A 13,480-nucleotide genomic window follows, 5' to 3' on the forward strand; every position below is an offset into this window, starting at 1 on the left:
AAACTACTACAAAGCTATAGTAATCAAACAGCATGATACTAGTACCAAAACAGATATATAGACCAATGGAACTAGAGGCCTCAAAAACAACGCCAGACATCTACAACCATCTGATCTTTGACAAATCTGACAAAAACAAGCAATGGGGAAAGGATTCCCTGTTCAATAAAAGGTGTTGGGAAAACTGGCTAGCCATGTGCAGAAAGCTGAAACTGGATCCTTTGCAAGCTTACACCTTATATAAAAATTAAATCCAGATGGATTAAAGATTTAAACATAAGACCTAACACAACAAAAACCCTACAAGAAAACCTAGGCAATACCATTCAGGATATAGGCATAGGTAAGGACTTCATGACTAATATACCAAAAGCAATGGGAACAAAAGCCAAAATAGACAAATGAAATCTAATTAAACTTAAGAGCTTCTGCACAGCAAAAGAAACTATCAATAGAGTGACCCGGCAACCAACAGAATGGGAAAAAATTTTTGCAATCTACCCATCTGACAAAGTGCTAATATCCAGAATCTAGAAACAACTTAAACAAATTTATAAGAAAAAAACAAACAACCCAATCAAAATATGGGCAAGGATATAAATAGATACTTATCAAAAGAAGACATTTATGCAGCCAACAAACATATGAAAGAAAGTTCATCACTGGTCGTTAGAGAAAAGCAAATCAAAATCACATTGAGATAGCATTTCATGCCAGTTAGAATGGTGATCATTAAAAATCCAGGAGACAACAGATGCTGGAGAGGATGAGGAGAAATAGGAAAGGTTTTACACTGTTGGTGGGAGTGTAAATTAGTTGAACCATTGTGAAAAACAGTGTGGCAATTCCTCAAGGACCTAGAAATAGAAATACCATTTGACCCAGCAATCCCATTACTGGGTATAAACCCCCGTGGATTCTAAAACATACTATTATAAAGACACATGCACATGTGTTTATTGCAGCAGCATTTACAATAGCAAACACTTGGAACCAACCCAAATGCCCATCAAAGATAGACTGCATAAAGAAAATGTAGCACGTATATACCATGGAATACTATGCAGCTATAAAAAAGGATTAGTTCATGTTCTTTGCGGGAACATGGATTTAGCTGGAAACCATCTTTGTGACAAAACTGACATAAGAACAGGAAACCAACCACCACATATTATAACTCATAAGTAGGAGATTAGCAATGAGAACACACAGATACAGGGAGTGGAACATCACACACCGGTGCCTGTTGGGGGTTAGAGGGAAGGAAAGGGATATGAGGGGGTAGGGGGATTCGGTAGAGATAGCATGAGGAGAAATACCTAACGTAGATGATGGGGTAATGGATGCAGGAAACCACCATGGTATGTGTATACCTATGTAACAAACCTGCACATTCGCACATGTACCCCAGAACTTAAAGTATAATAAACAAATTTTAAAGATTAATAAATAAATGTGTTTCTCTTGTATTTGTTACACTAATCTAAAAAGGAACATTTTGATGATTTTTTTCTTTGCCATAGCTAATAATTGTTCTTATATATAAATAATCAGAAAATAGTAGGAATGTAGCAGAAATACTTGGCAAAAGATAGCAGGGTGAACCAAATGCTGCAGTTCATTGCAAAGTTAGTGCAGCCAAAAGGAATAGAGTTACCTATTTAGAAGCTGAATTACAAGTATTGTTTACAAGCAATGGCAACCAAGCTGAGTTAGTTTAAGCAAAAAAGGTACTGGAGGGATGCTAAAGATTGTTGGCCAATAAAAGCACAAACTGAACAGGGGGTTGAAAACATTAAAATCAAAAAATCTGATTCCTGGTGTTTCCTTAAAAATATGCCAATGATGGCTAATAAGTACCTGAAAAGATGCTCAACATCACTATTCACTGGCAAAGGTAACTCAAAACCACAAAGAAATATGACTTCCCACCCATTTAGATGGTGATGGAGCCCCACCAGGCAAAAAAAAAAAAAAAAAGTGTTGGTAAGAATGTGAAGAAATTGAAATCCTCTTGTATTGCCTGTGAGAATGCAAAATGATGCAGCCACTGTGTAAAACAGTATGACAGTTCCTTAAAAAAAAATTAAACATAGAATTACCTTATGATCCAGCAATTCTATTTCTGGATATATACCCCAAAGAATTAAAAGCAGTGTCTTAAAGAGATATTTGTACAATATTCATAGCAGCATTATTCACAATAGACAAAATGTGGAAACAACCCTAATGTTTATCAACAGATGAATAAACAAAATGTAATATATACTTAGCAATGGAATATTTCTCTGTCATAAAAAGTAATGACACATGCTACAACATTGATGAACCTAAAAGACATTATGCGAACTGAAATAAGCTAGACAAAAAAGGATAAATGCTGCATGACTTTTATGTAGTATTTCACTTGTATGTGGTACTTAGAATAGTTAAATTCAGAGTCAGGAAAAGTAGGATAGTGGTTGCTGGGAGCTGGTGGGAATAGGGATGTATTGTTTCATGGGTAAAGAGTTTCAGTTTGGGAGGATGGAAAAGTTCTGAAGATGAACGGTGATGATTGCACAGCAAACCATATGAATGTGCCTTCTGCCACCACGCTATATATCCAGAAATGGTTAAAATGGTAACGAAGTTTATGTTATGTACCGCACTAACAAAAAAAGAAAGTGAGAACAGAGAAAAGATTACAGGATCTATTCTTTACAGGGTTATCAGCTGCTGCAAGAGCAACGTCAGCAGGGAGGAAAGCCAAGTTCTGAAGGCATGGGATCCAGCAAAGCATGCAGGGAAAGGCAGAATAGTAGACAACACTGTTCGTAAAAAGACCTTGGTTATTGCAAAGGGCCCTGGACTCTGAATTAATCATTTAATTTTAAACTTCTATGCAACCATGTAAATGCATCTTCATGCAAAAAATGTAATATTTGGAAACCAATGTATTAGAAAGGTCATTGGGCTTAGTCTTGAAGGATTGGATATAGCCTCTATGACTCTTCAACCAGTCACAGAACCTGGAGGCTCAATTTGTTTAACTGCAAAATTAAGATAATAATAGTCATGCTGACAAAGAAAATGTAAAGATCAAATAACATAATATATATGAACTTGCTTTGCAAACTAAGAAGTGGTATAAAATATAAGGTACCCAAATTGCAAGGAAAAATGTAAAAAACTGAAAGAGACTTGAGGGAGGAAGTGAAGCAACATGGCCAAATAGAACCCTCGAGCAATCATTGCCTTGCAGGAACACCAAATTGAACAACTATCCACAGATCCACAGGCAGGATGGGGGAAGGAGGCACATTTATAAGAAACAAAAATTAGGTGTGCACAATCACAGTACCAGGTTTTAACATAAATAACAAAGAAAGAAGCTTTGAAGAGGGTAGGAAGGACACTCTTTCATTGCTTATGCCACATCTCCTCCAACCCCAGGCAGGACAGCATGAGGAGAGAATCTGTATGCTTGCAGGAGTGAATCAAGTGTGGTATACACAGTGGACCACTATACTAGGCAGAATTTCACCAGTGCTCAGAGACAGAGCATTAGATCAGCCTGGGGCCAAAGGGGAATCTTCTGCCCCATCTAGAGGAACTTAAGCCCAGGCCAGCTTCACCAGCAACTGTCAGGTAACCTAGAGCCCTAAATAAATTTGAGTGGTAGTCAGGTCAAAAGGACTGCAGTCCTTGGTCGAGCCTGAGTACTGTGCTGTTCTTGGAGGCAGTGAGGTCGAAGTGTGGCCCACTGTAACACCAGCTGTGGCATCCATGGTAGTGCCTGTGTCACCCTCCCACAACTTCAGGAAGTGCAGCATGGAGAAAAATTCCTTTTGCTTGAAGGAAGGAAAAATAGAGGATTTTGTCTTGTAACTTGGGTGACAGCTCAGCCCCTGTATAATAAAACACCAGACAAGTTCCTGAAGCCTCTGATTCCAGGACTTTGCTTCTGAACAGCATCTCTAGATTCAACCCTGGACCACAGGGCATTCTACTGCTCTGGTAGGACAGACCCATTCCCAGCAGAATTCACTACCTGTTGACTGAAGTGGTCTTGGACCGTGAATAAAAATCAGTAGCACCAGACAGTAATGGTAGCAGGTCTTGGGCTGATCCAATTACTGTGCTCATCTTTTAAAAATGATGGATACAAATAAGCACAGTTTGGAATATGCCTATTTCTTCAATGCAAAGTTCTTCAATGCCCAGACATTAGCAAGCATCCACAAGCATCAAGAACATCCCAGAAAACACTGCCTTACCAAATGGACTAAATAAGGCACCAGTGACCAATCTTGGAGTGATAAAGATATATGACCTCTCAAATAAAAACTTCAAAATAGCTATCTTAGGAAGCTCAATTAATTTTAAGATAACACAAAGATAGAATTCAGATTCCTGTCAGAGAAATTTAACAAAGGTTGAAATAATAAATAAAGCAGAAATTCAGAGTTGAAAAATTAAATTGACAAACTAAAAAAATACATCAGGATCTCTCAGCAGACTTGATCAAGCAGAAGAAAGAATAAGTGAGTTTAAAGGCAGGATATATAAAAATACACACAGAAGAAAAAAAATGTAAAAACAAAGTATACCTACAAGATTTATAAAATAGCCCCCAAAGAGCAAAACTAAAGTTATTTGCTTAAAGAGAATGTAAATAACAATATAGGGATACATATTTTATTCAAAAAATAAGAACAGAACTTTTCAAGCCTAAATGACTATCCAAGACAAGAAGCTTAAAGAACAACCAGAAAATAAATAGATAAAGGACACCAGGTTGGAAACAAAGAAGTCAAATTATCCTTGTTTGCAGATTATATGATCTTATATTTAGGAAAATCTAAAGACTCCACCAAAAAACTATTAGAACTGATGAAGAAATTCAGTAGTTTCAGAATACAAGATCAACATACAAAAACCAGCAGCATTTCTATATGTGAAGAGTAAACAATCTGAAAAACAAATCAAAAAAGTAATCCCATTTTAAATGGCCACATAGAAAGTTAAAATCCTAGGATTAACTTAACCGAAGAAGTGAAAAAATCCCTACAATGAAAATTATAAAAAATACTGATAGTGTCTACGTCCATACCACCCTGAACGCGCCCAATCTCGTCTGAGAAAAATACTGACAAAATAGATTGCAAAGGACAAACACATGAAAGAAGGAAAGAAAGAAAAGAAAAGAAAGAAAGGAAAGGAAGGAAAGAAAGGAAACGGAAAGGGAAAGAAAAAAAAGATTATGGATTGGAAGAATCAGTATTGTTAAAATGCCTGTACTACACAAAGCAATCTACAAATTCAATGCAATTACTATCAAAACACCACTACAACTCACCAGAATGACTTTCTTTACAAAACAGAAAAACAAAATTCTAAAAAGTCTATGGAACCACAAAAAACCTACAATAGCCACAGCTATCTTGAGCTAAAAGAACAAAATGAGAAAAATAACATTATCTAACTTCAAAATATACTACAGAGGTATTGTAACCAAAACAGCATGGTATTGGCATAAAAACAATGACATAGACCAATGGAACAGAATAGAGAAGGCCAAAACAAATTCGCACACCTGCAGTAAACTCATTTTTGACAAAGGTGTAAAGAACATACACTAAAGAAAAGATAGTCTCAACAAATGTTGCTGGAAAAACTGGATATCCATATGCAGAAGAATAAAACTAGACCCCTATCTCTCACCATACACAAAAATCAAATCAAAATAGATTACATACTTAAAACTAAGACCTCAAAACTATATAGCTACCAAAAGAAAATATTGGAGAAATTCTCCAAAACATTGGACTGAGCAAAAAATTTTCTTGAGTAATATACCCCACAAGCATAAGCAACCAAAGCAAAAACAGACAAATAGGAAAGGATACAGTCAACAAAGTAAAGAGGCAACCCACAGAATAGGAGAAAATATCTGCAAACTATCCATCTGATAAGGGATTAATAACCAGAATATATAAGGAGCCCAGAAAACTCTGTAGGAACATGTCTAATAATCCAATCAAAAAGGGGCCAAAGATTTCACTAGACATATCACAAAATAAGATATACAAATGGCAAACAGGCATATGATCAACATCAATGATCATCAGAAACACAAATCAAAATCACAATCAGACACTGTCTCACCCTAGCTAAAATGGCTTACATCCAAAAGACAAGCAATAAAAAATGCTGGTGAGGATGTGGGAAAAGTCAACCTTGTACATAATTGGTGGGAATGTAAATTAGTAAAATCATATGGAGAACAATTTGGAGATTCCTCAGAAAATTAAAAATTATCTATCATATGGTCTAGCAATCCCACTGCTGCATATATAGCCAGAAGAGAGAAATTAGTATGTGGAAGAGATATCTGCACTTCTATGTTTATTGTAGCACTGCTCATAATAGCCAAGATTTGGAAGCAACCTAAGTGTTCGTCAACAGATGAATAAAGAAAATGTGATATTTGCACAAAACAGAGTACCATTCAGCCATAAAAAAACAAATGAGTTTCTGTAATTTGCAACAACATAGATAAAATTGGAAATCATTTATGTAACATGAAATAAGGCAGACACCAGAAGACAAATATTGCATGTTTTTATTTATTTTGGGTATCTGAAAATTAAAACAGTTTAACTCATTGACATCAAGAGTAGAATGATGATTACTGGAGGCTGGGAATGATAACGGGGAATGGAGGAATTAGGGATGGTTACTGGATACAAATAAAAAATAAAAAAACAGAAATAATGTATTGGACCTAGTGTTTGATAACAACAGAGTGACTATAATCAGTAATTTAATTGCACATTTTCAAATAACTAAAAGAATACAATTGGATTGTTTGTAACATAAAGGATAAATGTTTGAGAGGATAGATACCCCATTTTCCATGATGTGATTATTATGCATTGCATTCGTTTATCAAAACATTTCATGTAACTCAAATGTACACACCTGCTATGTACCCAAAAACTTAAAAAATTTTTTAAATGAAAACAAAAACCAAAACTATATCATGATCTCAATAGATGTAAAGAAGTATATGATATGGAACAAAGTCAACAAAAGCAAGTAATAAGAAAATTATTCAATAGATACTGAGATTCAATAAGTGCTGACATAGCTGGCTAACCATATGCAGAATAACGGAACTGGACCCGTCCCCTTCACTATATACAAAAATAACTCAAGACAGATCTTATATGTACCACTAGACTATACCACTCCTAGACTCCTAAAAGAAAACCTAGGAAACACCATTCTGGATACTGGCCTTGGGAAGGAATTTATGACTAAGTCCTGTATTAGTCTGTTCTCATACTGCCAATAAAAACATACAAAAGACTGAGTAATTTATAAAGGAAAGAGGTTTAATTGACTCACAGTTCCACATGGCTGGGGCAGCCTCACAAACATGACTGAAGGCAAATGAGGATATCTTACATGGCAGCAGGCAAGACAGCATGTGTAGGGTAACTGCCCTTTCTAAAACCATCAGATCTCATGACACTTATTCACTACCATGAGAAAGACAAGGAAAACCCTGACCCCATGATTCAATTACCTCCCATTTGGTACCTCCCATGACATTTAGGAATAATGGAAACTACAATTTAAGATGAAATTTGGGTAGAGATACAACCAAAACACATCAGTCCTCAAAAGCAAATGCAACAAAAACAAATATTGACAAGTGAGACCTAACTAAACTAAAGAGCTTTTGCACAGCAAAAGAAATTTTCAAGAGAGTAACCAGGGAACCTACAGAATAGGAGAAAATATTCAGAAACTATGCATATGACAGAAGGGTAATATCCAGAATCTCTAGGGAGCTTAAACAATGCAACAAATACAAAAATACATTAAAAAATGGGCAAAAGAAATGAACAGACACTTCTCAAAAGAAAGCATACAAGCAGCCAATAAACATATGAAAAAAATGGTTTACATAACTAATCATCAGAGAAATGTAAATCAAAACCACAATGTGGAACCATCTCATACCAGTCAGAATAGCTATTATTAAAAAGTTAAAAAAAAAAAAAAAAAGATGCTGGTGAAGCTGCAAAGTAAAGGAAACACTTTTATACTGTGAGAATGTAAATTAGTTCAGCCTCTGTGGAAAGCAGTTGGGAGATTTCTTAAAGAACTTAAAACATTACTACCATTTTACCAAGCAATCTCATTATTAGGTATATATCTGAAGAAAAATAAATCATTCTACCAAAAAGACATATATACCCATATATTCATCACACCACTATTCCCAATACCAAAGACAGAACCAGCTCAGGTGCCCATCAACAGTGCATAAAGAATGTGGCACATATATACCATGGAATATTATGCAACCATAAAAAATAATAAAATCATGTTTTTGCAGCAACATGAAAGCAGCTGGAGGCCTTTATCCTAAGCAAATTAACACTGAAAAGAAAAAAAATACTGCATCACCTTACTTTTAAGTGGGAGCTAAATATGAGGTATTCATGGATATAAAGATAGCAACAATAGACACTTACTACAAGGGGGATTGGGAGGAAGGAAGCTAGGGTTGAAAAACTTACTGTTGGATACTATGCTCACTACTTGGGTTGTAGGTTCAATCACACTCAAAACCCCAGCATCATACAACATATCCATATGCCTCCTGAATCTAAAATAAAAGTTAAATTTATAAAAAGAAATCCACCAACTGTAGTTTTTTCAAGCAAACACTATTCCAAATTCTTAACTTTTTGTTTAACTTTTTCTTAACTTTAAGGTAGTAATTTTAAGAATTTTTGTGGTATAAAAACATTTACCTGAAGTTCAGCAATTCCTTCCAGATTACCTAGTTTCTTTATTCTTTAAAATTAAACTTACTTTTATATAAAAATAATTTGGAGAATAAAATTTCATCATTCTGGCTGGGATAAGGTAATATCTCTGTGGCTTTAATTTGCACTTCCTTAATGATTAGTCATGCTGAGCATTTTTTCACATATCTGTTGGACATTTGTATATCTTCTTTGAGAAATACCTGTTTATGTCATTTGACTACTTTTTAATGAGACTTGTTTTTTTCTTGCTGATTTGAGTTTCTTGTAGATTCTGGATATAATCCATTTTCAGATGCATAATTTGCAAGTATTTTCCCCCATTCCATAGGTTGTCTGTTTACTCTGATGATTGTTTCTTTTACTGTGCAAATACCTTTTAGTTAATTAAGTCCTATTTATTTTTGCTTTTGTGTATTTGTTTTTGAGGTACTTGTCATAAATTATTTGCGTAGGACAATGTCCTCAAGAACTTTCCCTGGGTTTTCTTTCAGAATTTTTATGGTTTCAGGTCTTAGTTTTAAACCCTGTAATCCATCTTAGATTAGCCTTTGTATATGAAGAGAAAAATGGATTGTTTGATTTTCTACATGTGACCATCCAGTTTTCCCAGAACCACTTATTGAATAGGTGATCCTTTCCCCAATGTATGTTTTTATATGTTTAGTTGGCTGTAAGTTTTGGCTTTATTTCATTAGTATATGTATCTACTATTATACGGTACCATGCTATTCTGTTTACTATAGCTTTGTGGTATAATTTGAAGTCAGGTAATGTGATGTCTCCAGATTTGTTCTTTTTTGTGAGAGTTGCTATGGTTATTCAGGCTCTTTTTTAGTTCCATATGTATTTTATAATTGTTTTTTTCTAATACTGTGAAGAATGACATTAATATTTTGATAGGAATTATATTGAATGTGTAGATTGCTTTGAGCAGGATGCTTATTTTCATATTGATTCTTCTAACTTATGAACATGGAAAATTTATTTCATCAGTGTTTTATAGTTCTTGTAGAGATCTTTCACCTCTTTGGTTAAGAATAATCTTAAGTATATTATTTTATAGCTATTGTAAAAGGGTTTGAGTTCTTGATTTGATTCTCAGTTTGGCCATTGTTGGTGTTTAGCAGTGCTACTGAATTCCACATATTGATTTTGTAACTTGAACCTTTACTAAATTCTAGGAATTCAGTAAGTCTAGAAAACTAGAACTCTTTTGGAAGAATCTTTAGGGTTTTCTCTTAGAGCATTTACCTTAGAAAACTATTAATTTTAAGTTTATTAAAATTAAAACTATTAATTTTAATCTTCTCTTTGGAATGTATTTAAATTGGCATTTAGTCAGTTTTATGAGCCATGACGTTCTTTCTCAAGGAATGGGAGCCATCTCTGTGAAATATAAATATCAAAAAGAATAGGCCCCATTTCCCAGTTTCTGTGGGAGAATAGGAATTAACTTCAACAGATACCTTGCCACAAGTGGCAAAACTAACACTTGGCATAAAAATAAGAGAAGCTTTTTTTTTCCTTTAAATAAAGCCAATTATCTAAGACAGATGGTCATGCTAATTACTAGGTGAATTTAAAACAGTGTGACAATGCAATCAAGTCCTCTTAGAAATTAGTTTATCATGAGAACATATATGGAATGTATAGAATCAATTATAGTTTGGTTATAGAATGGTTATAGTTTGGTTAAAGGTGCCATTTCTTTCTGTCTTTATAATATCCTAACAGATTGCCTGTGATATGCATCACGTGCTGGTTTAATGCTTATTCAATAATTTTTTTTTTCTATACTACCTTTATGGAGAGGTTTTCTGATATGGGAAAAGATTTTGTTTTTAATTTTATTTCTCCAACTTTTTTTTTTAATCTGCTGGTAACAACCTAGTGCTCAGTCTCAGACTTGACCTCTAGAGTAGAAATTTTAATAGTAGAATCTAATTGTTGACCTGAATGAAATCAGCTATCTCCCCCACCCTTACCCTATGTCCCTATGCAAGAAAATGGGTTGGGGAGGGATGCAGGGTCAAGTAATGCGAATATAACTAGGAAACAGGGAGGGACAGTTCTCAAAGAAGGCAGGCTGTTCATGCCCCCACCCCCACCCCTACCCCTTCAAAGTACAAAAGGCAACTTTCAACAGATAGGTAGACAACTGGGATTTTTCACATTTCTACATTGTTCTATTTAAATTTGATTACATTGACTAAATATATGGACGTCAATTCACATTTCAGTGACACTGAATTACTGAAATTATCTGAACCATCTCCATGAATCTCTCATGTCCCTGGATACTTGGGGTGATATCCTGAAAAAAAATTATTTCATTTTCCTCATAAATACGGACGTTTAAAAGATTGTGATGTTACAAATGCTACTGTATTTTTCTAACCTCTTTATTTTTTGTCCTCAAAAATATTAAGTAAAATGGATACATTTCCTTCGTGCTTTTAAGTCATTAGCAAAACAAAATACTCTCTGAAGAATGGAAATGTAGTTTTCCTACTTCTTTCCCTCAGCCATGAAAGACAAGCAGATGGTCTCTTATCAGTGTAAACAGCTATCAGAATGGCAATGGTGGCCAGATGTGAGAATAAACTTAGAAATGAAAGAACAGAAATAAATGAATGAATGAAAAAAGCTGAAACATCTGCTTTTGAATTAACAAAAGGAATGCAGCAGTTAAGATCTAACAATTGAAAATCTGTGTTTGGCAAATAGTGTAAGTATATAAACCACTTAAAAGCAGTTCATAAACACATTGTTTTCCCAGGTATTTCATACTGACCCAATTGTCTCAGAAACAAAACACTTTATTGGATGAGGCAAGTCAGTTAGGAACCATTCAGCCATGTCTTTATCATGGATTCTGCGGTTGAGGTCTCTAGAGATAACTGTCAAGTTTGGCAAAAAGTTAAGTGAAACTGTAACCAGAGAATGGAGCAAGCAGACGCTTAGGTCGCTCTCTGTCCATTGCCAAAGATGTAACCGGGGACGGGAGCAGAGCTAAAGGGTCGTCCCAAAGATGCTCCTAGTTTCCCCGATTAGATGTGCCCAGGTCCTTGGCCTGTCTTGCCCCAGGAATGGGGGAAGAGGCCCTGGAGGTGCGGTGAGCTTACCATTGGAATGAATATTGTGGACCCAAAGAGTTTTGCAGAGAGCAATTTATTAGGCAGAGAGAGAAAAAGAGAGAGAAGAGAGAGCTTCTACACTGCCATGGGAGAGGATCCAAGGGAGAAATCAGCACAGGTAAGGGGCAGTGGGATTTTAACCTAGGAGTTATTCCCACCCCATTCATGCTGCTACTTTATAAACCAATCAGGTGTTGTCTTAAACAAAGTTAAAGAACTCCGGGACCGAATAACCTTCAAGAAATTGGATCATGAAGCTTATTTAACCACTGGCTGTCCTGGCCCTACCCTCTCCTAGGCCCATTTATAAACATTCTATTATTGCTGGCCCTCTGGCTGCTCATCTTTAACCTCCTTGTCACATTTGTTTCTTCTACAATTAAAGCCATAAGGTCACAAATGATCCTGCAAATGGAATCTCAGGTGTCCTTGACCCATGAGTTTTATCGTGGACCTCTGCATCAACCTGCACCGCTGGAATACTGCCCTCTGGAGGAAACCTCAAGCGCACGGCCCCTTCTACTCCCCGATTCAGCAGGAAGTAGCTAAAGAGCAGTAGATGCCAATGTCCCTACAGTAGTTGGACTTTCCTGTTCAGAGGAGGGACTGAGGGACTGTGTTAGAAAAACCAAGTCCACAAAGGGTGTGATTTCAAAGGCAGGAACTTCCCAGCACCATGCCTCCATCCACATCCTCAACAGGAAACCTAGAGTTCTTTGTCTGACTTTCCCGTTAGTGGGCTAGGTAGAAATTCCAGGTGAAATCCATTGTTTAGAAGGTCCACAAAAAGCTCTGGGAGGAGGGGGCTCTAGTTGCTGACCAAGCAGCCAATCCAGTATCAGAGTTGAAAATCAGTCACTCCAGCAGAAGTTTGGAAGAGCTCCTTTCATTGAATGAGAACATGAATGGGGTGGGAATAACTCTCAGGTTAAAATCCTACTGCCCCTTACCTGTGCTGATTTCTCCCTTGAATCCTCTCTCATGGCAGTGTAGAAGCTCTCTCTTCTCTCTCTCTCTTCTTCTGTCTCTGCCTAATAAACTGGTCTCTGCAAAACTATTTGGGTCCACGATATTCATTCTAATGATAAGCTCACCGCACCTCCAGGGGTCCTTCTCCCATTTCTGGGGCAAGAGAGACCAAGGACCTGGGCACAGTGGATCAGGGAAACTAGGAGCACCTTTGGGATGCCCCTGCAGCTCTGCTCCCATCCCCCAGTTACAGCTTTGGCAATTGCCGGGGAGGGAGCTGAGCTCCTGCATTCTGTCCTCCGTTACATCTTTGGTTATCAACGGGGAGGGATCTGAGACTCTGCTTGCTGAACTCCGGTTAAATCTAAAGTACAAAAGGAATAAAATTTGTAAAACATTATTCTCTCAAATTCAAAAGTAAAAATAAAATATGACAAAGTATAGGAGAAGAAAAAACATTCAGATAGTTATATTTTGGCAGTCTTTATACAGGTAATAGTATATTACTAATATTGATTGTGCTTTCACCTCAACTTCGTA

At 36.2% G+C, this 13,480-nt stretch overlaps 1 long non-coding RNA gene across 1 annotated transcript; it reads left to right on the top strand.

Moving 5' to 3' along the window:
- The first annotated feature begins 984 nt into the window (after positions 1-984).
- Positions 985-8,440, top strand: LOC119467992. Its single transcript, XR_005196625.1, has 3 exons — positions 985-1,129; positions 8,301-8,305; positions 8,430-8,440. It is a non-coding gene; the product is annotated as an uncharacterized LOC119467992 (long non-coding RNA).
- The last annotated feature ends 5,040 nt before the right edge of the window (positions 8,441-13,480 follow it).

Source organism: Cebus imitator, unplaced genomic scaffold, assembly GCF_001604975.1.
Source record: "Cebus imitator isolate Cc_AM_T3 unplaced genomic scaffold, Cebus_imitator-1.0 Scaffold363, whole genome shotgun sequence".
Classification (NCBI taxonomy): domain Eukaryota; kingdom Metazoa; phylum Chordata; class Mammalia; order Primates; family Cebidae; genus Cebus; species Cebus imitator.